The sequence below is a fragment of the Sparus aurata genome, chromosome 18, assembly GCF_900880675.1.
Source record: "Sparus aurata chromosome 18, fSpaAur1.1, whole genome shotgun sequence".
In the NCBI taxonomy this organism is placed as follows: domain Eukaryota; kingdom Metazoa; phylum Chordata; class Actinopteri; order Spariformes; family Sparidae; genus Sparus; species Sparus aurata.
Window position 1 is genome coordinate 7,756,813 of NC_044204.1, and position 24,110 is coordinate 7,780,922.

The following is a 24,110-nucleotide window of genomic DNA, read 5'->3' on the forward strand; positions in this document are numbered from 1 at the left end:
GTAAGGACACATTCAGCACATCAGGTTACTGCTACACCATTTACTGGAGAACATGTTGTTTGTCAAGGCCGGGACATGTGAATTCCATGTTTCTTCTCTGAGCTTCCTCGGCTTTAAATTTGAGCAGGGGCAGGTGACACAGATCCAGGCAGTGGCAGAGTGGCCCAAACTGACCACATAAAGGCAGTTGCAGTGATTTCCTGGGTTTGCCACCTACAGATGCTCCACCTGGGACTACAGCAAAATGGCAACTCCTCTTCCACAACTTGCCTCCGCTGCCTCCTTCTTGGACTGAGGCTGACACTTCTATTGCCACCTTAAAGCTGCTCTTCTCCACGACCCCAGTGTTTACTTATCTATATCTCTTGTTGCAGTTAGTTGTGGAAGTGGATGCCTCGGACTCTGGGGTAGGAAACGCAACTATGATGTAGTAAACATGGAGTTGTTGCCTCTGGTTCTGGACTGGAGGAGTGGAGGAACTAGCTGGATGGGGTTGAGCAGCCCTTTGTGGTATAGACAGACCATACAAACCTCTCTGATCTTCACTCAGCTAAATGGCTGAACTCCTGCCAAGATTCAACTTCACCCTACCAACCTTGCGCTCATTACACTAAACTTGACACCTTCTAACACCTGGCTGCCCCCAAAACACATGAATCTGAGCCCCAGACCATTCTCCCACTTTTTTGTGTCATTGCAGCAGCTGCAATGGTGCTTGCAGTGAGGTATCTCACAAACCTCCTGCTGGTTGGTTGCAACCTTTGCCAGTCCCTAGCCATCCCTGGTTCCACACTGCTGCTGACATCAGTAGCCTGCCCTCAACAGCTGATGAATGCCAAGACTGAGAAGAGGGGATGAGGAAAGAAAAAGAAGAAGGATCGAAAAGAATCAAGGAAAGCTTTTAAAAGGGCAAGAATCATTGACAAAAAAGACCTGTGTGTGTGTGTGTGTGTGTGTGTGTGTGTGTGTGTGTGTGTGTGACAAAGTGCTGCCATTATCCCCATTTGACAAAACCCTCTCTGAGGGCATATTCTAGAAATTATTTTAACAATGAAGCACGCCAAATGTCAGCATTCACTAATTATGTTTATGCTAATTGTTAATTAGTCTCTTAATGGGATGATCTTAATTAACAAAAGGTTTGAGGCTGCCGCTGGTAACAGGGCTGCAGTAAAAGAGATGTAATTGCTGCACAGTGCTTGATGAACATGGATTTATTGGGCATTTTAACTACAGTGTGTGTTGTTTAATTCTATGATGGATAGAATGGACAAATAGAGCAGATAGAATACAGAATGGAGTGAGGAGTGAGGAGTGTGTGTGTGTGTGTGTGTGTGTGTGTGTGTGTGTGTGTGTGTGCGTGCCTAGACTGAGGTTTTTGGTGTTTCCCCCACTTGGAGGCATCCCAGCCTAGGATAGCGAATGTCCTTTACTGATTGTTTGACTGACTGTGCGACATGCTGCATTACTGTAGCTTCTTATTAACTAATAAACTTATCTAACATCTGATTGATGGACAAAATGTTTGCTTGTGTTCTGGCAGTAAACGTTCATGCATGTGTTATTTAAATCAGGTGAAAAACGTAATGAATCACTCGTTACTTATTACAGGTACTCATTGAAAAAGTATTGACACTACTTACTAAGGATTTAACAAAATAAATTACATACATTACTGGTTAGATTACTTTTTATCATTTGATAAAACATAACACACTATGAGGTAACAAGCAGGAAGCCTCTGGTTCAAGGATATACTGTAACCAATAATAGCTAGTTTAGCATTACCTCGAGCTACAGCAGTATTGTATGGTTGGATTCTAGTGAGTGGTGATAATTTGAATACATTTTATTTGCAAATGTTGGCAAAAAAGTTGCAATGCCATTCTTATTTAAGAGAAGCACTTGTATACACACATGGCCAAACATTGATTAAAAAAAGGCTTTTTTCCTTTGTGCCTTCGCTTGATGAAGAAATGTCTTGAAATAACCATGGACTAACCCTCTAGTTCATGCCAACTATGTGTTGCTTCCCTTTCCTGCCCCCTCCTAATCTGACACCTTGATCCTGTCCCCTGTGTTGTTAAAACCAGCCACAGGCTAATGCAAAAAAAAATCCTTGAATTGACCAAGCAAAATGCTAAGCCAAATCAGCGAACGCAATGCAGAAAACCACAATGGAGCCAAATGCCAAGCAAGGTTAACGCCTATGCTAAGCATCATCCTATGGTAAAACATCTATTTGCATTTACGTATAAAGCATTTTCTTAGAGATGTGAGCATGTACCTACCTCAATGTAGACGCAAGTATGCATCCTGTGAGAGGCCATTCTACGATTATGTGAATAATCAGTATAAGCAGCAGACCTCAGAAGCATTATCTGAAAGATGCATAGGTGCATCTCGTGAAGTCATACCTAAATAAATCAGTACAATTCATACATGAACCACTCAAATGCAGTGTGTTAACAGTCACAAAATTAGGATTTATGTCCATCTCTCTAAATATCAGAGCTCATAGCTTTTAAGCTTAGGTTATCTCATTCACTCTATGTAATAGATATAATGTTCTAAGCTGCAGATGACCAGCAACCCGTAGCTTTCACAGTGGATGCCAGGACCAAAAGGGCAGGACCAATGTGGAAGGAGTGAAAGCTGTACAGCTGAGCTGGGGGTCCACATTGTTTGCAGGGAGTCAGAGGCAGACTGTGACCCAAGAACTTGATGTGGCTTTTTCTTTGTCTGTCATGGAGGGTTCATCTTGCTTAGCACATGGATGTCTTGGCATGTACCAGGTTATGGAAGATATGACAGAAAATAGAATATGTTGTGAAATAACAGTTGACTTTAGCCTCCTTTCATATTTTGCTTGTTTAACGTGGATGCAAATTTGTGAGAGTCTACATTGATATTAGCAATGTTAAGATCATGCATTGAAAGAATTTGGCTTGTTGTGTAATCTTGGCACCCGAGGAACCAATAAAAACAGTGAAGAACACAGCTTCCTATAATCAGACTACATAAAACCCAAACACTCCTGCAGAAGGTGAGACACTATTTTTTGGACTGAAGACAATGAGAAGGGATGGTGCTCATTATTTCTTGGTTTCTAAGGCTGTTGAAGAGGTGAATGGAAGGGTTCCCTAGCAGGCTACATACTGAAGGATTTGTGTATCTTAAATAAAACTGAATACCTGCTGCGAATTTTGAGGGAAAACTGCATTTTCCAGGATTTAAATAGTGAACGATTAAAGCAGACACAGAGAAGACTGCAAAGGAGCAAAATAGGATCACCACTGATCTCTGTAGATTCCAAAACAATAGATGGACTCCAATCAGTAATGGCTGAGGGCGACTGAGGTTTCTGCACAGTCATTGTAAAATATTATATTCTTTTCCAATTATCACACAGCATTGACCACAATTTTACATGAGATCTATATCCTTCATGTAAAATGAAAAGATCATGAAGTTTATCCATTGTTTTCAAGGGGTCTAAACCATCGGATATGAATGATCTGCATTTCTCATTGCCAGTGAAGGAATTAAACTAAGAACATCTACTCAAGTACTGTTCATGTACTATTATGAGCTACTGCTACTTACTTCAGTATTCCCATTTCCTGCTCATTCATACATTCCACTTCTTTAGATTTGAGGGCAAATATTTGACTTTTCTCCAATCGTTTATTTAATGACTTTAGTTACTAGTTGTTGTTTTCTTAATTTTTTTTGCAGATTGTATGCTGCATCATTGTCAGGTAGCATATAAAAATCAATTTATTTTATCAACAAAACATACCGAAAATGCTGAATATCAGATCTGATAATCGACCAGGCCTTTAATCAATCAACCCTTAGTTACAACATATAGGCCCACACACATGTAAATATGATTTACTTTACATCTTTGATAGGACTACTTGAGTACATTTATTGGTAGAACTACTTTTTGTACTTAAGTACCTTTAATATCAGATAGGACTTTTACGCAAGTTCTATTCATATGGTTACTTCCACCAAATATTTATGCTCATTAGGTCAAGGATAACTGAGACTTCCCCACAGTCAACAAATTGACAGCCTGGGGTCTAATTTATAAACAGTGTGTATGCACAAAAAGGGGCCGAAAGAGGCATATGCCACTTCCAATGCAAAGTTATGATCATCTATAAAAACAAACTTGATGTGAGACTGTGTGCACCTGTGAGCAAACTCTGACCCATGTGTGCAAACATTCTGTGAGCAGTTGGAACTGGTGACGAGGAAAGATGTTTAAGGTGTGGCAACTGCATTTCCCGCTTGAAATAGTGATAGTTGTTGATATCAAACTATCAGGCAGTCAGCTGATTATATCCGGATCCTATGACTTCCATGTCGTGCATGAACTAACGCCAAGCTTCATTTTAAATATAACAGTGTTAAATGTGTAGCTTTACTATTTCTATGTTCTTAGCTAACAGTCACATAGCAGCTAATGCTAGCCTTGGATAAATTAGCTGTCAAAAAGGAGAGTTAAACCTTTTTTCCACTCAATAAGAAATGTTTTTTGTTCATTGTCTTTCTCCAACATCATTGTAAAGCTGGAACATGTAAAACCTTATCTGTCATGTTATCAAAAGCAACCAGCTATGAGTTTATGTTAGAGTTTTAGATACAAGCTAATCCTCATTTACTCATAATAAGTGTTTCGGCTTGCTTGACCATTCAGGAGAGATGAAGAAGACTCACAGACACAGATGACATTGATATAGTATATATAACATGGCCACGGAGGAGCAAAATACCAGCAGGTCTGTCTGCACAGAACGTGCCATGATAATCCTAATGAGTCTTCCCAAATGCCCAAATTATATCTACAGCTTCAGGAAGCATTGCTCCCATACATGGTTATCTGTTTAACAACATAGCAAGGGGGGTGATGCAGAGTATCTCCCCTCTAGCCAGAGGACTTAGAGGCAAAATAGGTAATAGACACTTAGTCTGCTAACATAGATAGATCAAAGGCCTCCTTACGAGATTTAAGCGAACAGTTAGCTTAGTCTTGGCTTGGTTCCTCAGACATCTGTTCTGTAGACATATCTACAGTAGCTTTGAATAGCTAGGTTGCAGAGACCACGAGAAGATTGCTCATAGAGCGATCTTTACCATGCTTATCCAGACAAGATACATATGACCTCCTATTGCATGGAGACAGACGTAATAAGTATAAACTTGCTTCATTGTATTGTATGTATAAATGAATATATTGTAGTTAGATAAAAATGTAAAACTCAGAAATCCTTCAACCATTACAAGCTGGTATAGTAATTTTGGTTGTAATTATTGAGTTAAAGGGATATTCCGGTGTAAATTTAATCCATGGTCTAAATCACCGTGAAACTGTGTTAGACTCAGAGAGATCAAGTTAGCAGACCGTTAATTATCAACCACAAATAATGCTGTTCTGAGCATTATTTGTGGCTTTTTGGTGGCGGATTATATTTGGATCCATTTACTGCAGTATATTGTTATCGTGCGGTCGTTTCTGAGGTTGATAAAACTCCGTAAATTAGCGGTCTTCTAACTTGATCTCTCGAGAGGGAGTCTAACACAGTTTCACGGTGTGTTAGACCATGGATTAAACTTACACCGGAATATCCCTTTAATTATTAATCAGAGTTACAAATAATTTAGCACCTTTTTATGAGACTGAATTATTGAATTGGTTATCTTTTCCCTTCTTCAAGGGTTGTGCCCTGTGGTGATCTGATGTAAATTGGATCATATTATTTTTCATAATTAAAAATTATCCCTGATAATCATTAATTATTATTGATAGCCAAATTAAACTCAAAACTCCCTTTTAATGCTCCATGAGTACTACATAAATGTGCCTCATGTGATGCAGTGCATAATATAATGGCGCCCCGTGCGAGGCAGTGTACTGTTGCCATTTATCATTCATTCATCAATGTGCAATATTAATATTAATACTACAGGAGCAGATGTTGATTTGTACTTACAAACAAGTGCAGTGTGATGGGAACTGATTTATCAATCAAATTTATAACCCATTTGATTACAATCTTTTAGGCTACTAACTGCCACTTTTAGCCATTTGCTATTACTGCAATCGATTAAAGTTGAAAGTGCTCTGTAGAAATTGTAAGAATTTCAGTTCAGCATTTGAATATCCTGTATTCAATGCATTGTAGTCAAGCTGTTATAATTTGATGACAATTTAAGTGCTCCTTGTGTTAATCACAGCATGCCACCGGCCCTGTGATGCAAAGAAGTTTACATCTGGCTGTTACTGCCTTGCATTTCAGCCTGAGTAAGAAGTAGAGCCAGAGATAGAGCCACAGCATGCTACCAGCCCTGTGAAACAGAAGTTTTGTACTTAAGCTGTTACTACAATGTGTTTCAGCCCACGTCAACTTTAAGAGACAATCCTCTGATTTTTACTACCCTACATTCCAGTTAGTGTGTGTTTAAGGTTTGGTAAACAAAGTTAGACTTGTAAACTGTGTTTATCTTTATTGGTTCCAATCCATATGTATCTAGACTGTGCCATAGCCACCCCTCCTCCACAGGAAGCTACCCCCTATAGAGTAGGCCATAACACAGTTTGGATAGGCTAGTGTACTCCCCCCAATCTACACTACAGAGTGTCTACCAAAGCAACACCATGGCCAACCACACTGATTGTTGTTGGACAACTTGTTTAACAATGTAGAACCCCTGTGTAGAGCGATTTATTTCTTCCCTGGCACAGAGTGTAAAACCTGGCTGCCCTGAAGTCATTAGCAGGTTACATCTCAGTGAGTGCAATGAAGAGATAGAGTCCGTCCCTACTTAAGGACAGGTGTGATGTGCAGACCGCATCCACAGGCCAATTGTTAAGATGTTTGCTTCTGATCTTCCACAGGCAGACAAGCCTTGCTGCTCAGAGCAAAACAACCCTAGAACGTGAGGTAAATCTCCTTAGAGTGCATAATTCTAGTCTCATCCATGAAGTTTAGGTGGCTAATAAGAAAGCCATGCGCTATTTAGATTACTTTACTCAGCAGAGTTAGATCTTTTCTCACGCAAGGAGGAGTTGTTATGGTTAAGGTCAGAACATTTTTCCCCACCACAGTCATTCAGCCAATGTGATTCTGGTTACTCCGATTCACACTCCTCCCTTGATGGAAGGTTAACTCCCTCTCCACTCAGAAGATGTGGACAATTCTCAACTAACCCTAAGTCCTTGGGAATTAAGTCAGTTCCTCAACCGCCACTGAAAGACGAAGATAACAGTAACATGACTTCAGGTCTTCCTGAAACAGACAGTGAGGTCACAGGTAGTTTATCCCCCAGATGATATTCTACCCACTGCTCCCAGTCTCTGATGCATGACACCTTCATCAGTGCCCCTCCCTCTGGAAGAGGGACCAGATCACTCGAGGAGTGCCCCGCCTCCTCTCTGAAGCTCCATGAGAGTATTAACAGAAGTCCTGCCCCTGCCTCTCAGCTAGACAGAACTGCAGCATTAGTTTAGAGGGCCCCCTCCTTGAAGAGCTTGAGCTTATAGCTAGGGACATTGAACATTTTGAGCCAGACAACTGTGATGACCATGTTGAGGATTACCTTATTTTACTTGACCATAATCTAATTGACTTACTCCATGCATCCCAGAGAGAGAAAGTTAAATTTGTGTGAAAGACCAGCTCTAAAGCTGTACACAAGTTCATACAATCACAACCTCCCATTGTCAGAAATGACTACAGAGAGCTTTGTCTGGCATTGAAAGAAGAATTCTCCTTTACTGTTGATGAAGCCACAGCAATGGTTGCAGCCACCCAAGTTAAACATTCCCGTTGTGAGCATACCAGAGATTATTACATGCGTTTGAGGCATGCATATTTACAGGGCAAGAATGCACCAGGCTTAGAAGAGAACCCTAACTTCAAGTCTTTGTTTGTGAATAAGAGAAACACAGAGATTTAGTGAATTCAGTGTCATAATCTTAGGCTTAGATGGCCAATTCGATATTAGATGAATGATGCTTCACACAGATCCAGGATCTTTGCATGCAACTAACCATCTTCTCTAACCTGGCATCACGTCACACACACACACATATTCCTTAAACCTGGATCATATCACACCCACATGTGATATCAGTGACCACCATTGTTTCTTTGTTCTGCCACACAGGCAAACAGACACACATACACACACACACCTATATATAGTACATGTTAGTTAGAATGTGGGTTTTCATCTTTGTGTTGAATAAAATGCTTTTGAACCATCTTGCTGTTAATTTAATAGTGTACAAGAGTGAATGTTGCCAACCTCTACACTGTCAAGAACTCAGAAATCCTTCAACCATTACTAGCTGTTATAGTAATTTTGGTTGTAATTATTAAGGTCATTATTAATCAGAGTTACAAATAATTTAGTACCTTTTTATGAGACTGAATTATTAAATTGGTTATCTTTTCCCCTCTTCAAGGGTGGTGCCCTGAGGTGATCTAATGCAAATTGGATCATATTGTTTATCATAATTAATAATTATCTCTGATAATCATAGATTATTATTGATAGCCCAATTTAAACTCCCTTTTAATGCTCCATGAGTACGACAAAATTGTGCCTCATGTGATGCAGTGCACAACAACAATAAGAATAATAATAACAATGATAAATAATAAATAATTAAATTTAAAAAATCCACAGAGATTTCTTGAAGAATCTTTTTGAACTGAAAGGTTCCTCCACAGGGGCAATCATGAGGAACCCCAAAAGGTTCCTCAAGGCTCCTCTACTTCCAGCTGCTCATTTGCAGCGACATAACTTAACAACCTTGGTCTTGTCACATCGCTGTTCATATTTGTGTGTGTGTTTTCTATTATGGATCCTCTGTCTCTCTGTGTTGTGAGATGCATGGCTTGCGTTTTACTATGTGTGTGTGCTGGTGGTGGTGGTGGTGGTGGGGGGGGGGGGGGGGTCATAAACAGCAGAGTGGATTCATTGTGTTGTGGAGATAAAAAATTCCAGTGGACAGATCAATAGGCCATATCAGCCTGCTGTTAAATTACTGATAACACTATTTGCTTTATTTGCTCTTTTCTGCTGCTGCACACATGCCACATTTCTCTTCCTTGAGCTGTGATTTTATACTTATATTTATTTTTATACAACTGTGTGTATGTGCTTATGTGTGTGCACCAATATCACACATGGGAAAACTATGGCCCAGTCCATAGAAATACCTCTGACACCCTCTTCTGTTGCTGTCAGTCACATGGCGATGGTGCAACCGAATTACACACCTAAAATGATTGGCTGTTCATGTGTCACTTGTGGCATGCTCCATTATCAAGGGATATGAGAAGCTGTTTATAAGCCAGGGCGTATTCGCTTTGTGCCGTAAACCAGTGAAACCATCGAACATTTTATCAAACTATTTTCTCATTGCCATTGATGACATGCCTGTCGTCAATATATATTTATATTTTTATCGCCCAGGCCTAGTAGGCATTGCTTTTCATGTTGTCATTCATAAATACCTTAGAGTTATAATTCACTCTCATAGGTTAGTTGCATGTACATCTGTAAAACTGAAAATAAGTGAGTGTAGTGTAGTCATGTTTGTTCATGAATAGTTATTATTAGCCTTACCTTTTCTTCATTTAGTTCTGCATTTGGTACTGAGAATTAGTTAAACATAATTTAGCACTATGTGTTTAATGTTTTGATTTAACTGCCCGATATGTGGCTCTTCCCATACATTTTATAAGTCAGTATGGCCCCCTGGAGAAAAAAATGTTGCCCACCCCTGACCTACATGTTTTCATAATGTCCTCCTAATGAAAATAAAAGAAGAAAAAGCCAGCAAAATTGGCTATTTTTTTATTTTGTTTGTCCTGCAGTGTAAACATTGCAGCTTCAACCACGTTATAGCATATACATATTGTGTGATGTATAATTTTTTAGTGAGTTATACATTGTCCTACCACCAATCTTTTAATTGCAATTCCTAATGTTCCTTTCTGCTCTTCTCTTCAGTAACAGCAGCAGGGCATTGACACCAAGTGTCTCAGTGCATATAACTAAGAAAAGCACTGGTCACACCAGAAATTGGCACAGGAAAGTTTATTTGGCACATAACCTTGTGAAGGAGGTGGTGCTGGTGCTTGGTGGCATGGTGAAACCTCAAAGGGCTGCACCTAGAAAACATGCACAGTTTGTTGAAACATGTATGATTATGATTTATGTATCATAACATCCTGCAAGTTAACTGGTGTTAACTTGGAATTGTTGCCACCACCGGTCAATACCCACGTAATTTAGCACGGAACTTGGGCACCTATTATTATTGCTCAATCAAACAAGACTGAAGGGAATATATCTTTGACAAACTTATTTAAGAACTTAAGAATCAGAGAATGCATAAGACTGTTTGCAACACTAAATAGAAAACAAACAGAAATGAATCATTTTGTAAAGGTGGTAGACTCTCAAAGGTTGTGTAAGGTGTGTGTGCTTATCTTCCTCCTGTCTACAACGTTTGGCTAAAGGACAACAGCTCACAGTTTCATTAGTTGAATGAATGTGAGTGGACTCTGGCTGGAGAAAAAGGCTTCCCTCTGTGTCCTTATAAATGTTGTCAAGAGGCCAGCTATGACCTGATAGCTGGCCAATGTTTGAGTGTGTGTGTGTGTGTGTGTGTGTGTGTGTGTTTGAGTGTATGTCTGTGTGGACGTGGGTCTGTGTGTACATATGTGTTTGTGTATAGGTGTGTGTCTCCTCCGAGCAGTAAAATGTGTTTTATTGGAGTTAACACTAAGGTCAAATAAAGCAGATTTATTTCTACGGATTACTAGCACTCTGCTAGCCAGTCCATAAAACAGAAACCAATCACTGACACACAACCTCACACACATACGCACACATTCACACTGAATGACTGGGCAGCGGAGATATCATTGGTAATGCGTGAAAGAGCCACTCTGAGAATACGTTCTTATGTTTAACCATTTTAGCCCTGAAGGCCTACAAAGACCTTAAAGTGATTTCAGTGGCTCTCATCACCTCACAAGTCTCATCTTGGGACAGTCTCTGGCACTGCTGCACAGTATTAACATGTTTACTAAAATCCACTTTCCAATCGTTTTGATGGCCATTTTGTTTTGCATTTCATTGCTCTGGTTAGAGTGGTGTTAACAGTTTACTCTAATGCATGGTGAAAATGCAGATATGCAGACAAACGCAGACACAAAAACTTTGATACTACTTGTCCCAATGAATTACTAAACATCCCACTGTCTGCAAGTGTTTGAAGGAGATGAGCACAAATTACTGAGTAATTTCTTTTTTATCTAGGTTAAACATTCTGAGCATCTTTGTTGTTGCTGGTTCCTCCAACAGGAGAATCATTGGCAGTGTCCTTGGAAGATACTATTGAACTGGTGACTACAATGAAATGCACTGAAATTTAATTAAATTCTATCCATTTAGAAATGGCCAATATTTAGATAAATAAGCATGGCTAAATTGAATGAATATACACATTTCTACATTTCCTGGTAATCAACATGTGAATGGCGTATCAAATCAGCATGGTATTGAGTGTTGTGCTTTTACGCAAGGCATAGGGTATTTGGGTTAAATTTGGCTATCAATAATAATTCATGTCTATCATGGACAAAGAAAAGCTACAAACAAAATGGCTGATCAAAGGGGACTACTCCATGGCTGACAAATTGGGCTTACACCATATTCTCACTGATATCACATAGAGGTGTGATATGATCAAATCAAATCAAATCAAATCACATCAATTTTATTTATATAGCCCAAAATTACAATCACATTGCCTCAATGGGCTTTACAATCTGTACAGTGAACAACATCCTCTGTCCTTAGACCCTCGATTTGAGTGAGGAAAAACTTCACATGTATGATCCAGGCTGTGCATGCAAAGACACTCAACACATACACTTAACTTTCCCACCAAAGCCCAAAGTTCATGTCCTGTTACTGATGAAGAGTCAAGAGTAAAATAATGTGACATTAGTAAGTAAACTAGTAGTAAGCTTCATTTTGAAAGTCTAACCCATTGCTTATTAGTTATTGTTGCCAACTTGACCATAGAGCCCTTCACATGCAAAACTGAAGCTTACAGTGGTAAGTAGGGTGTCATAGTTTGATTAACATGATGTTTTTTACCCTAACCAAGTGTTTTTTTGTGCCATAACATAACATAACCACAGTATTGTTATGAGTGAAAACTTGAAAATTGAACCTAAAGAATGTTATAATAATGTTTGAACTCATCTGTGGTTTCAATAAATTACTTTGCCAACATTTATTCAGGTGACTGGACCGATCATTTCTCCTGACACACTGTAGTGGTATATATCCCTATGTAAATGTGAACTTAATCAAATTGCCACAAAGCAACTGTCACAAATTGAATATGAGGCATTCGGGAGCCTGAACATTTTCAGAACCAGGGACAGATTCAAAGTTGGTAAGCCAGCCTTGAATCCATGTTAGGAGAGATTCTACATGTCTGATTATATACAGATTGCTATTTGTGAGGTATCAACAGGCCACAGCTCCTCTGGCTGTGACTTTTTATCTGTCTCTGATTAATTAAAAAGTGGATACAAATCTCTCTGTTTTTGCGTCAAGTTGATGGAGACAATATATCATTCTGCACATTGACTTAAGCTGAACCCCTAACATGCTACTGCAGATAGAGCAACTGTAGTATTACCATGCCACCAGTGTTTTGCTTTATGAAGACAGCATTAAGCTAGTATTGTATTCTGGAAGCAGTAAAGAAACATTAGAGAGGCTGATGAATGATTAATTTATTTATCAATTAGCATACAATAAAATAGCATTTCTAAGCTTTAGACTGTACTGATTGGCTGCCATAATTTCTTGCTTTGTCAGGAGCATGATAGCTCATAAATATTGATCTGCTGGTTGCTGTGTGTGCATGTGTGTGCATGCGTGCATGTGTCTGTGTGTGTGTGTGTGTGTGCACGCGCATGTTTGTCAGCCCGTGCCTGGTCAGCAGTTTAAATATTGTTTGTTAGGTCAACCAGAACCACACAAAGGCCTTGTATTGAAATGTTAAAAACAATATTGTGAACACCCATTACGATATCAGTTTTATGTCATAAAATTAACCAAATAAACATAACCTAGAGGCATTTTCCCCCCAAAAAAATTTTTTTTGGGGGGGGGGGGGGGGGGGTACTTTGGGGTGCGGTGCCAACACTGTAGCATAATAGTAAGCAATGAAAAAGTTACTGTTTCAAATTAAAAACACATGTAAAAACTTTGTAGCTTCAACAGTTTACAATGCATACCATTTGGATCTTTTAATGAGATTACATGTCTGAATGTTGCCTGCAGGCAGCTTTGTATCATTGTGGAACAACCCATTGGAATTAATACACTGAAGAGTCTATGCATATTTCATCCATCTTTACATGACCTATTTACCAAAACAAACCATCATAACTTCATGCAAAATAAGAAAGTTATGCCAAATTCCAGTGTTTGATCATTTGTGCTTCATTTCAATGCTTGTTTTCAGTTTCATCAGCAGCCCCATTCACACTGCACTTTGAGTGCAGGGATCCTGCACCAATTCTCTGCATCCTCTTCTGTGTCAATGTTTCAGATGCGGCAAGGGGTGAAATTTCGGTGCGGCTCTGATTCGCCTTCAGAGGTAGTATCAGAGGTGAAGCAGAGGCGAACCGTACTTATGTGAATGGATGGAACTGGCGGTGCAGAGCGGGGGCGTGTCAATCAGATGATGTTCACAGTAAACAGATGTCCCACAAAGCAACGTTACATGACCAAATAACAGTAACGTAGTAACTGGTAGTGTCTTTGCAACTTATATGAGGAAAAAAAATTATACAGAAGTGTCTGTCATCCTGTCTGTCCTTTTGACTCTTTGTCACATTTCTGCGTGAAAAACAGTGTTCTCTCCCTGGCAAAAAACTTTAACTCACCAAGTGTTTGTCTCCTTTCTACGGAAGATGATTAGGGCCACATGTGAATTTTATGTGACTTTAATCTCAGAATTCTGAGAAAAAAGTCAGAATTCTGACTTTAATCTCAGAATTCTGACTTTTTTCTCAGAATTCTGACTTTAAGTCAGAACTAAAAAAAAAATTCACATGTGGCCCTAATCCTCTTCCGTACCTTCCACTATTGTATTGTTGTAGTTACCATCTCTACCAAATCACCGCGATGGTCAGCCCTCAGTGATCTGCAGTGATCTTTCCCCCAAAAAACTTCTTTCTCCCTAATTTAGAGCAAAGAAAATAACTTTGTCACTTCCAGGATTCATGGTGGGTCAGGATTGCCCTATTTGTACTGTTGCTGAAGTTTGGTGCTGTTCTGAGCATTATTTGTGGCTTTTTGGTGGCGGTTTATATTTGGATCCATTTACTGCAGTGTATTGTTGTTGTGCGGTCGTTTCTGAGGTGGATAAAACTCCGTAAATTAGCGGTCTGCTAACTTGATCTCTCGAGAGGGAGTCTAACACAGTTTCATGGTGATTTAGACCATGGATTAAATTTACACCGGAATATCCCTTTAATCCCAACACATTATAACAGCATCCATATGATTATGAACAGTCAGTGGGAAAAAATAGAAAAAAGTTAAAAAAAACAGATGTCGTCATCGTGACACGTACCATCCCACCTCTTTTGGATCCGCAGCGCCGGCTTTCTGTGGGAATTACACACTGGTGTGGTTTTATGCCGGATCAACGGCGGAGAATTGCCAAACCTCCGATGCAGAGATAATGTGGCGACTCTGTGCGAAAAGGGCTAGTGGGCTTTGTTGTGTTGCTGCCATCTTTGGCTCACTACTTATGGAAATTCACAAAGCAGTTTTTCTCAGCAGTGAAGCATAGGTAGAGGCATAGAATGATGTTACGTTCATTCTGTAAATGGAGGAAAAATGTGTGGAAAATATAAGCATGTGCTCTGCAAAGAAGATTCAAAGTTCACTGTTATAGTAGACTATAGCCTACAGTGTACAGTAATAGCCCAACTTTGCTTTACTACAACTACATAACATTTGTTGAGTTTAAATTGACGAGATAAATAGAAAATTATGATGACTGGTGTGCTTGTGAACAGTATATTTACATAAATAGTACCATAATGGTATGGTGTTGCCTCAAGGCAGGTTTTCATTACTTAATATCCAAATAAAGTACATAAAACTATTACATATAACTAAATATATATAAGTAAACTAAGCTTTAATCATTTGCTATTGCAAATCATTTTTTTCCTAACAAAAAAGGCAGAAATAGACTTTTTCTGACCAATTTTGTAAAGACAAATGGCTGAGCTGATTCTTTTGAGAAAGTCTGCAAAACAGGGATTCGGCCTTGCCTCCAAAGTCATGTGACAATTTCAAACACTGCTTTTGCTTCCTTATGGTCCTGCTTCTTTTTTTAAGTATTGTATCATAACTGGGGATGGCCAAAAGTGGGTATCGTACCATAGTGGGTTAAGTATACTGTTTTAATACATTGATGGAAAGTCAGTGTAGTGTTTGATATGACCACTGGGGGTGCCATATTTCCAATTCTAGACAAGGTGACCTTTACATTGCAGTCCGAAATAAATTGAAGGGAAGTATGCATTAGTATTTCTATGATCAATGGCCCATTTGAGCAGGGGAACAGAGTGGAGTTAGCTGTGAATATATACTACAATCTGTACAGTATGTATTCTAACCATTAGCGCCAGCTAATGGTACTTACATCATTCTTGTGTTAATTCAGACATCATTGCCGTTTTTTCCATTATATCTACTGGTCTGGCTCTAATCGGTTTGACTCAGTGTGACTGCCACAGTCCACCAAAACTGGACTACCTGCTTGAAGGAGTATCAATGATGCGCTTTTTTCGATTTTCACATTACTACCAAAGCATCACGGCCAACAAAGTGGCTCTGCTAATTCTGATAGAAAAACATCTAATTTCCTAGAACTTCTCCAATATCAAAGCCCAACATTATTTAGTAATTTAAAAGCTTTTATGATTTTTCAGCAGCAGTAACTAAACATGATGAAAGAGTCAAACACAGCAAATGTTTTAAAATACAAATAGGAATATGAATAGGAATAGGAATAGGAATAGAAACTAAAGAAATCCAGTTATAGGTTACAGAAGTACTGAGAGCTGAACACAGGAATGTCTTTCTATAAGGTTTCCTGCATAGATATCAGTTGAGTATCAATTTGAGGGGGAGACAGGTGCTACTAAGAGGTTGGCCATAGTCCAATTTGAAGGAGGGCTCTTGAACGATTATCATTACACGCTAGGTGATGGACAGAAAAGCTAAAGACACTTATTTGCTACTCTCCAAAAGATAACTTGGCTAACTTTATCCATTAAATTTAAGTTGTGTTTAACTGAAAGATGAAATGCAGCATGAGTGTTTGTTTGGTTTTTAGCTACTACCACATTGTTGAGTGCCAAGTTGGATACATCAAAGGAAGGCTTTAAGGAAAATCCAATTTTCTAAGTTATAAGTTCGACTTTGATGTTGACGTGAATAAGTCAAAAACCTGTAATTACAGTGACTCTGATGTAAAAAAAATCACAAGGTAATCAGAGCCACTTGAGTAGCTTGCAAGCACTAATGCTAGCATGGGCACCCTAGAATTGCATGTTGTAGGGGTCCCTTGAGCATTGTAATAGATCCTACTGCATTTCTTGCACAATCCATACTACTCTACCTCTTGATTGGTTTGTGCCTATCAAGTTCGTATGACAAAAGTCTCAACAGCTTTTGGTGGTATGCTGCGCAAAAAATATGAATAAGTCATATCGCTGGGAAAGATGAAAAAAGCGGAGGAGTCCAACCAACAGGCGCCTTCTTTCTGAAGAAAAAACTGAATTAATCTGAAAGATTTTCATGGCCCTTGTGATCTCCTGGACAACTACAGGGATGGAGGTCAGTGGGCTACAATGAATATACTGTTTAATCCCAACACAAAAAATGACACAAGAATTACCTAGCTAGCAGGCTATTTCCTGACAGAAACTAACTGATTCTGGGTTTCTTTCAGAGTTGGTTTGTAAAACAATGGAGTGGAGCTGATGCAGCCGATTGTGAGCTGTAAACACACCAGCCACTTTGGCTGTTGCAGCAGCAGTGTCATGTGGTTAGTTATTGGGCCAGTGGCAGGTCAGCCCAGTGGCAGCCCATCCAGCAGACACCCTGGCCTGACCACTCTGCAGAGCCCAGAGACACTCTGGCAGCTAAGAGCTGCTCCAGAGGATGAGTGACCAAGAGCAGGACAGCAGAAGACTGGGAAGGAGGTTGAAGATTTTTGTAACTTATTTTCCAAGTGGTTGTTACATTCAGACTTGGTTGTGACTTGGTGCTGAAGAGGCTGTGCTCTTCACTCTGCTCTCTCCCAGATGACTTTGTCAGTTCTTGGTGGTACATGGCTTACATTTCAAGAGTTTATTCTGCTAGAGTTTTACTTCATGTTTGTTCTTTTGTTCTTTGCCTACCATGTAACTTTGTCTTCACTGCTACTTCTCCAGTAATGAGACACCCTCTGAACAGCTCCACTCAACCAGTAACCCAGCCTCCACCACCTCTGTTGCTGAGCCACTGTACCAGCACTTCTGAGCCTCTTCCCCTGCACTATCCACCAGTGCCATTGTGAGTGGCTTCCACTGCACCCAGAGTCTAGCCTGAGCTGGAGCACCTCTGTTCACCTGTCTGCTTCCCATGTTGTTTCAATAAACACCTTTCAAACCAGTCCCTGCTCTGGTGTCCACATTTTGGTCCAACACTACACCATTCATAACAGTGTTATTCATATCAATTGGATCATCATCATGTTGCTTGACTGAAATCATTTTAAGTATTTTGCTGTCTCAGTATACTGCATTCTGTTCATTTCAGCAATGGACTGTGTCTATTGTTAAACTAACTGCTCAGCAGCCAAGATACTGGTCACTGAGCTGTGACTTCCACGAATAAAAATTACTCTGGCCACAACCTCAGCCTAACCTAAGGGTTACCACAAAGATCATCAAAATGACCTCCACTTAGGTGGCGATGTAAGGATGAAATCATCAGATATCCATCAATCCATCCCACTCCCTCTTCTCTGACCTCCTTTCCTCTCCCAATTAATTTTAATAAATCAACAGAGTAATATAAAAGCCACAGAACAAAATGAGTATATTTCTTTACATTACTATTTCACAGTGAATTGTATTTGTTATTCATATTGATTTCAAGCTCATCCCTGCTCACATCACTTGGCCCATCAACATTTCCTAAGTAATGAAAAGTGTTACAGTTTGCTAATGACCAACAACAGAACATCCAATGTGTAATTCTCCATCTACTGTGACCTATAAAGCCTTTGATTAAATACCCCAGTCAGAGAAGTAAGGGCCTTCATGGGGAATAAAACAAACACACACAGGCCTGCCCAGAAGGCGTCTAACTGACGCAATAAAGTTTTTGAAAACAAACAAACAAAACAAACAAACAAACAAACAAAAACACTAAATTGTGTCTCTCAGTTTATTCCTGCAGGTATACAAATGGTTTTTAACTATCAAGGAAGGACAGAGAGAGAAAAAATCAGCAGTCAATGAAATGTTAGTACCACTGCCAAGGAGATTATCATTTCCGCTGTTTCCGTACATCTTGGTTGATTTGCCAGCAGGATTACATAAAAACTACTTAACAGATTTTAACAAAATGTGGGTGAAGGTTGGGTCTCGGCCCAGCCTCCAATTACTTTTGGTGCAGATCCAAACAAGGGACATATCCAGGAATTCTCCCTCTTCATTCAATGTAACAGAAGTTGGTATGTTATTTGCGTCCCCATATTTACATGTTCTGTAAAAACAGTCAGTACGTTTACATGCACAGCTTAGTCAGATTACAGCCATAGTTCGACTAGGCTACTCAATCGGACAACTGCACTTGTCCGAGTATACATGTCAGTGAGAAAATCAAATTATTGGCCGGAGCATGTCATACCCCGGTACAATAGGTGGCGTCTTACCCATTTTAACTAGTGGTAACAGAGCCACCTCCAGCTGACCTCATTACGTCTCCAGCAACAACAAAATCTGCCTTGGCATTCGAGAAAGATGGTGTACAAAGAGCAGGACAAAGCTACATCTTTGTACATTTCGTATATGGTGTGCATGATAATTACACAAACTAGATGCACAGTGGCGCTCTTGCTTGCGGTTATTTCGTAGGAAAGATGCCGCCACCGCCGTCCTTCTACTTCCAGCTCACAGCCCTGGGAAAACAGTCTCGAGCCTGCGCAGAATGCAAAATCGTAATCCAATCTGATAGAACGTATACATGCAGGAGTAATGCGACTATCAATCAAATAATCCAGGTGTTTTAATCCGACTATGAGAAATCCGATCTGGTCCGATTTTAGTCAGACTAAGGTGTATACATGCTTCTTAAAAATCCGATCATAGTCTGACTAACCCAATAAAGCGATTTTCTCGAGTGTCATGTAAACGCACTGAGTCAGCTAGGGAGGGACTTGTTGGGCATATTGGTTAGTGTTTATAGTAGCCAATAACATTGGTGCTGAGTGTGAGTTACGTCCCACCCACCTTTCAGCTACACTCTGTCTTACCGGGTCACCGGTGCTCCCGGTGAACATGGCCCATTAAGAGTTGAGAGGGCTGACCAAACACGGCCTGAGCAGGACCCAACACAGCTGTCAATTTGACAACAGGGAATACAATATCAAGGTGGTTTCTTGGCAGGTTTGGCTCCTGACAACCCAAGGCCTAATATGACCGCTAAAGTTAGCTGCATGATTAAACGAGCAAGCAGTCTAACAGTAGCTTATCTCTGTAAACTACATTGGTACTGGATTTCCTGTCTGCAAACTGGCTGCAGCTGGTCTCAGAGTTTGTGTTCAGTCCTGACACCTACCTTGTTCACTTGGAGCCCGGTACAATTAGGTGCTATTAGCAGATACCTTGGCAAAATGTAAAGTCATCTGTTCATCAGGAATCTCACAGAGTGTACATCACAGAGGGTTCACACAGCGCAGCCAGGGGCATTAGAGGGAAAACACAATTTTTTTATACAGAGATCAGCTTAACTCACACCCAGAAACACTCTGCTCCAGTTGCCTCTTTCCGAACTGAAATCTTAGCTCTGTGCCACTTGCTCACCGCTTAAAGTTGAAGATTGATTAGTGGGTTGGTGGCATGATATTATTGGTTGAAACTGGTTGGTTCAAGCTTAAGCACGTGACATTTTGTCCTACAGGAAGACTTGTATGGATTTTGATATAAAAATACAAAGATCATTTTTTTGTGTAATTTTTTGGTTTATTTTGTTCAATAGATGCAATGCAATGTTTAAAAGGCATTTTTCTTTGTAAAAGTGACAATAATAAAATTATATTAAACCAGCCTCTGGAAACTGGTCATGAGGTTAATTTCCTTGTTTTCTAAAGGCTAATTTCCTAAAACAGCTTTCCAGTCTAGTTTTTGTTTAGGACTACTTTCAGGGGCAGAAATCCACATTTGGTGCTCTGGTAAGTATCTAAGGCAGCAGGATGGTGTAGGGAGGATGAACTAAAAACAAACTGAAGTGTGTGTGTATTCATGGTAATGAAGAAACATGTTGCCCTGTGCAACAATATGACTTACTGATTTGTTTTTAGTAGTTTTTGAACACCAATGAAGCTTTATGGCAAAGAGAAAGCAGATATCCTTATCTTTAAATAACTTACAGTCATCTGTTAGTGACTGTTATATTGCCTGGTTGCAATGCTTCTGCATTGTTTCAGTCTTTAAAATAATGTTGGAATTAAATTGAGTAAAATATGGATGGATAAAAAGAGACAGAGACACAGAGAGAGAGACTGGCAGAGAGACATAGAGAGAGACGGAGACAGGCAGACAGTAGAGTTTAATGATTCCAGATGAGCTGAGTGGTCTGCCTGACAACTGAAATGAACAGGAATCAATAGTGAGAGTGTCTGTCTGCAGCAGATAAGACACACACACACAATGTTGACTATTAAAGACGACAGCTTGAGATATTACACTATTAGTTATGCTATTTTTAATCAGCTATCATATTTAATTAATTCTTCAGGTCAGATGCTATCTGAGTGTCTACTGTGAGTATGTGTGTGTATAGTGGGGGGTTGTGTGTGTGTGTGTGTGTGCGTGCGTGCGTGCGTGCATGCACGTGTGTGTGTGTGTGTATGGGTCAACTGTGTGTGAGTGGAGGATGGGGGGCTATTACTCCTGTAATGGGGAAAAGGAGGAGGGCTAATCTAAAATATAGAACCTTGAAAAGACACAAAATAGAAAAACAGAAGTGGAGGAAGCAGAGAGACAGATAAAAAGCAATGGAGTCAGAGAAAGGAAAATAGACTGAGCCTTATGTTTAATTATAATAAATAGAGTTACATTGGCATGGCTCTCTGAAGTCATTGGTTTTGAACAGATGTCAGTTCAGTTGATAGCAGACATTTTGTGTCAGTACTCAATATTTTGCTAAGCATTCTGTGTTGTGTCATTGTTTCTTGTCAAGCCTGTCATACCTTGACATTCAGATCGTGAGGCACTGAAACTCAACACTAAATGTTCGTACTCTGCCTATATAATGGCTGAAATATACAGGGCTGGATTAAATTGATATATTACACTAGGCAGACTGATTTTTTCAGACCTTGCATATACACACATTTTGACATATGGTAGACACAAAATGACACATTATTAACATTATGCTCATTAATTTAGTAAGGTATATAATTTTGCTTATTAATTTAGATTTCAGCATTCGTACGCAATTGGTTAGTCAAAGGAAAAATATAGCTCTATGTTATACATTTCACTTCTATTAATTCTAAATTTCATTTTAAAATGTGTCTTTACTTATTCAGATTTAGATATTAAAATGGAAAATGCTTTTTCTTGATTTTTGCTGAGGTGAAACCAATGGACTACTTTTCCCACAATTCAGGATAATGATGTGTATGTTTTGTTTTGTTTTTTCAATTAAAAAAATAATATGTTAACATTTACATTTTGAATTTTTTTTTTCTTATTTTCAAATTCCTTGAAATATTTTTAGACATACGTTAAATATGATCAGTGTCAGCTGTAGACATTCTTTCCTTTCACCTGGCCCCCCTGGCAGCATTAAGTCCCTTGCATGTGTCCAGCCCAGGTGATATACATGAAATTCTATTGACAATAGATTTGCCTTCATCTGTTTTCTATATTATTAAATATGCAAATATGTGCAATTTTCACAAAAACATAAGGAAGTGTGTAGCATTAAAGTATGTCCAGTAAATGTGGCATAGGTTTTTCAGTACAGGAATGCACAATGGAATACCTACAATATAAAGTATTATGCAGGAAAATAATGATACTAATCCCAGAAATAAAATGACATATAATGCAAACCTGTGTGGTCTGTGTCTCAGATTCAGGTCAGCCAGTGAATTGTTGATATCGTATATGATAACAATAATGTATGTGCATCATATCAGAGGAGGACACTTAACAGAGAGTGGACACACTATATATGTCCAAACCAAGCAGAGACAGAGAGACTGGAAACAGCAGAGGGCTGAGGAGACGAAGGTTGTAGGTCTGATGAAAGCCTCGATATCATCACCTCACTCAGACCAGCCACCAATGTGAGATCTGGCAGCTCAAACTGCTAATTATAGTAATTATGATTCATTACTGGCTGAGATTAATTTAATAAAGAGGAGGCTGAGCAGTGCTCGTTAACCTTCATTAGAATAATTATAGATGCAAGACACACACAGGCGCACACACTCTCTCTTACTCTCTCTCTCTCTCTCTATCTATCTATCTATCTATCTCTCTATCACACACACACACACACACACACACACACACACAAACACAAACACACATGCCAGCTGATGAGAGGGAGAGTCTGATGTGTATGTGTGTGTGTGTGTGCGTGCGTGCATGTGTGCGTGCATGCGTGTCTGTGTGTCTGTGTTTGTATATGTGCCTGTATTTATGTGTCATACATAAATACAAGCATCTAGTGGCCTCCTAACAATTGTAAAATGAAACAGAAAAAGACGCTAAGTGAGAACATTTTGCACATTAGGTTTGTTATTAATTAGGTCAGTAACCTTCTTTCCACACACACATGCACAAATGCACACACACCGTCACAAAAAAGATATCATGACATTTTGGTTGATTATAATCATAATATTTAATATGATTTATGTATCATTATTACATGTTGCTGAAATGTCTTTATAAATTGTGATATTATTATCAGAATTACTGTAGCTTTTACTTTAATAAAGATATTTGTTAAAAATCTATGGATTTGATTACACTAAATTATTCAGTAACTATTAGGATTTCCGGTGTACTTTATTTCATTGTGTTGTCACAGATGTAGTGTGGAATAGGGTTAGATCAATATTTAAATTTACACGAGTACATAGTTTAGGTCATAAGTTGTTACATCTTTCATTCGACATAGTAAACCTGGGATGTATTTACTCACAGTGAAATCCAAAAGAGGCTGCCTGGCTGCTTGAACTTTATCTACAGATTAAAAAAAACATAAAACAGTAGTTAACATTTTCTATACTCACCAGGCTTACTTTCTCTGCCACCTCTTCTCTGTTCCTTGTTCCTGTAGCAGTGCGTTGCAGGTACTTTAGTTCTCTCCCACCATGGTTAAAATATTTCCTTAGGTGAATAAACTGCTGTGATATTTAATATAGTTAATATATTGACTATTTTAAAATAAAGCAATAAAGCCTCCAGGCGGAAACAGGAAGTAGATCAAAAGGCTCCCGTAATGGGTTTAGCTCTCTGATTGGCTAATCATGTCTCATTGTTTCAGCCATTATTTCGCTCAACTTTTCATTACTTCCTCCTAAGGATCATTGAGCAAGGCAATTACATGGAGCTGACCTTGTGTATTAGGGCACAGGAAAGATGTCCCATCACCTCTTTTTTTTTTTTTTTTTTTTTTAAATATCTTCCACAACAATAAAAAAAAAAAAAAAGCGTGTC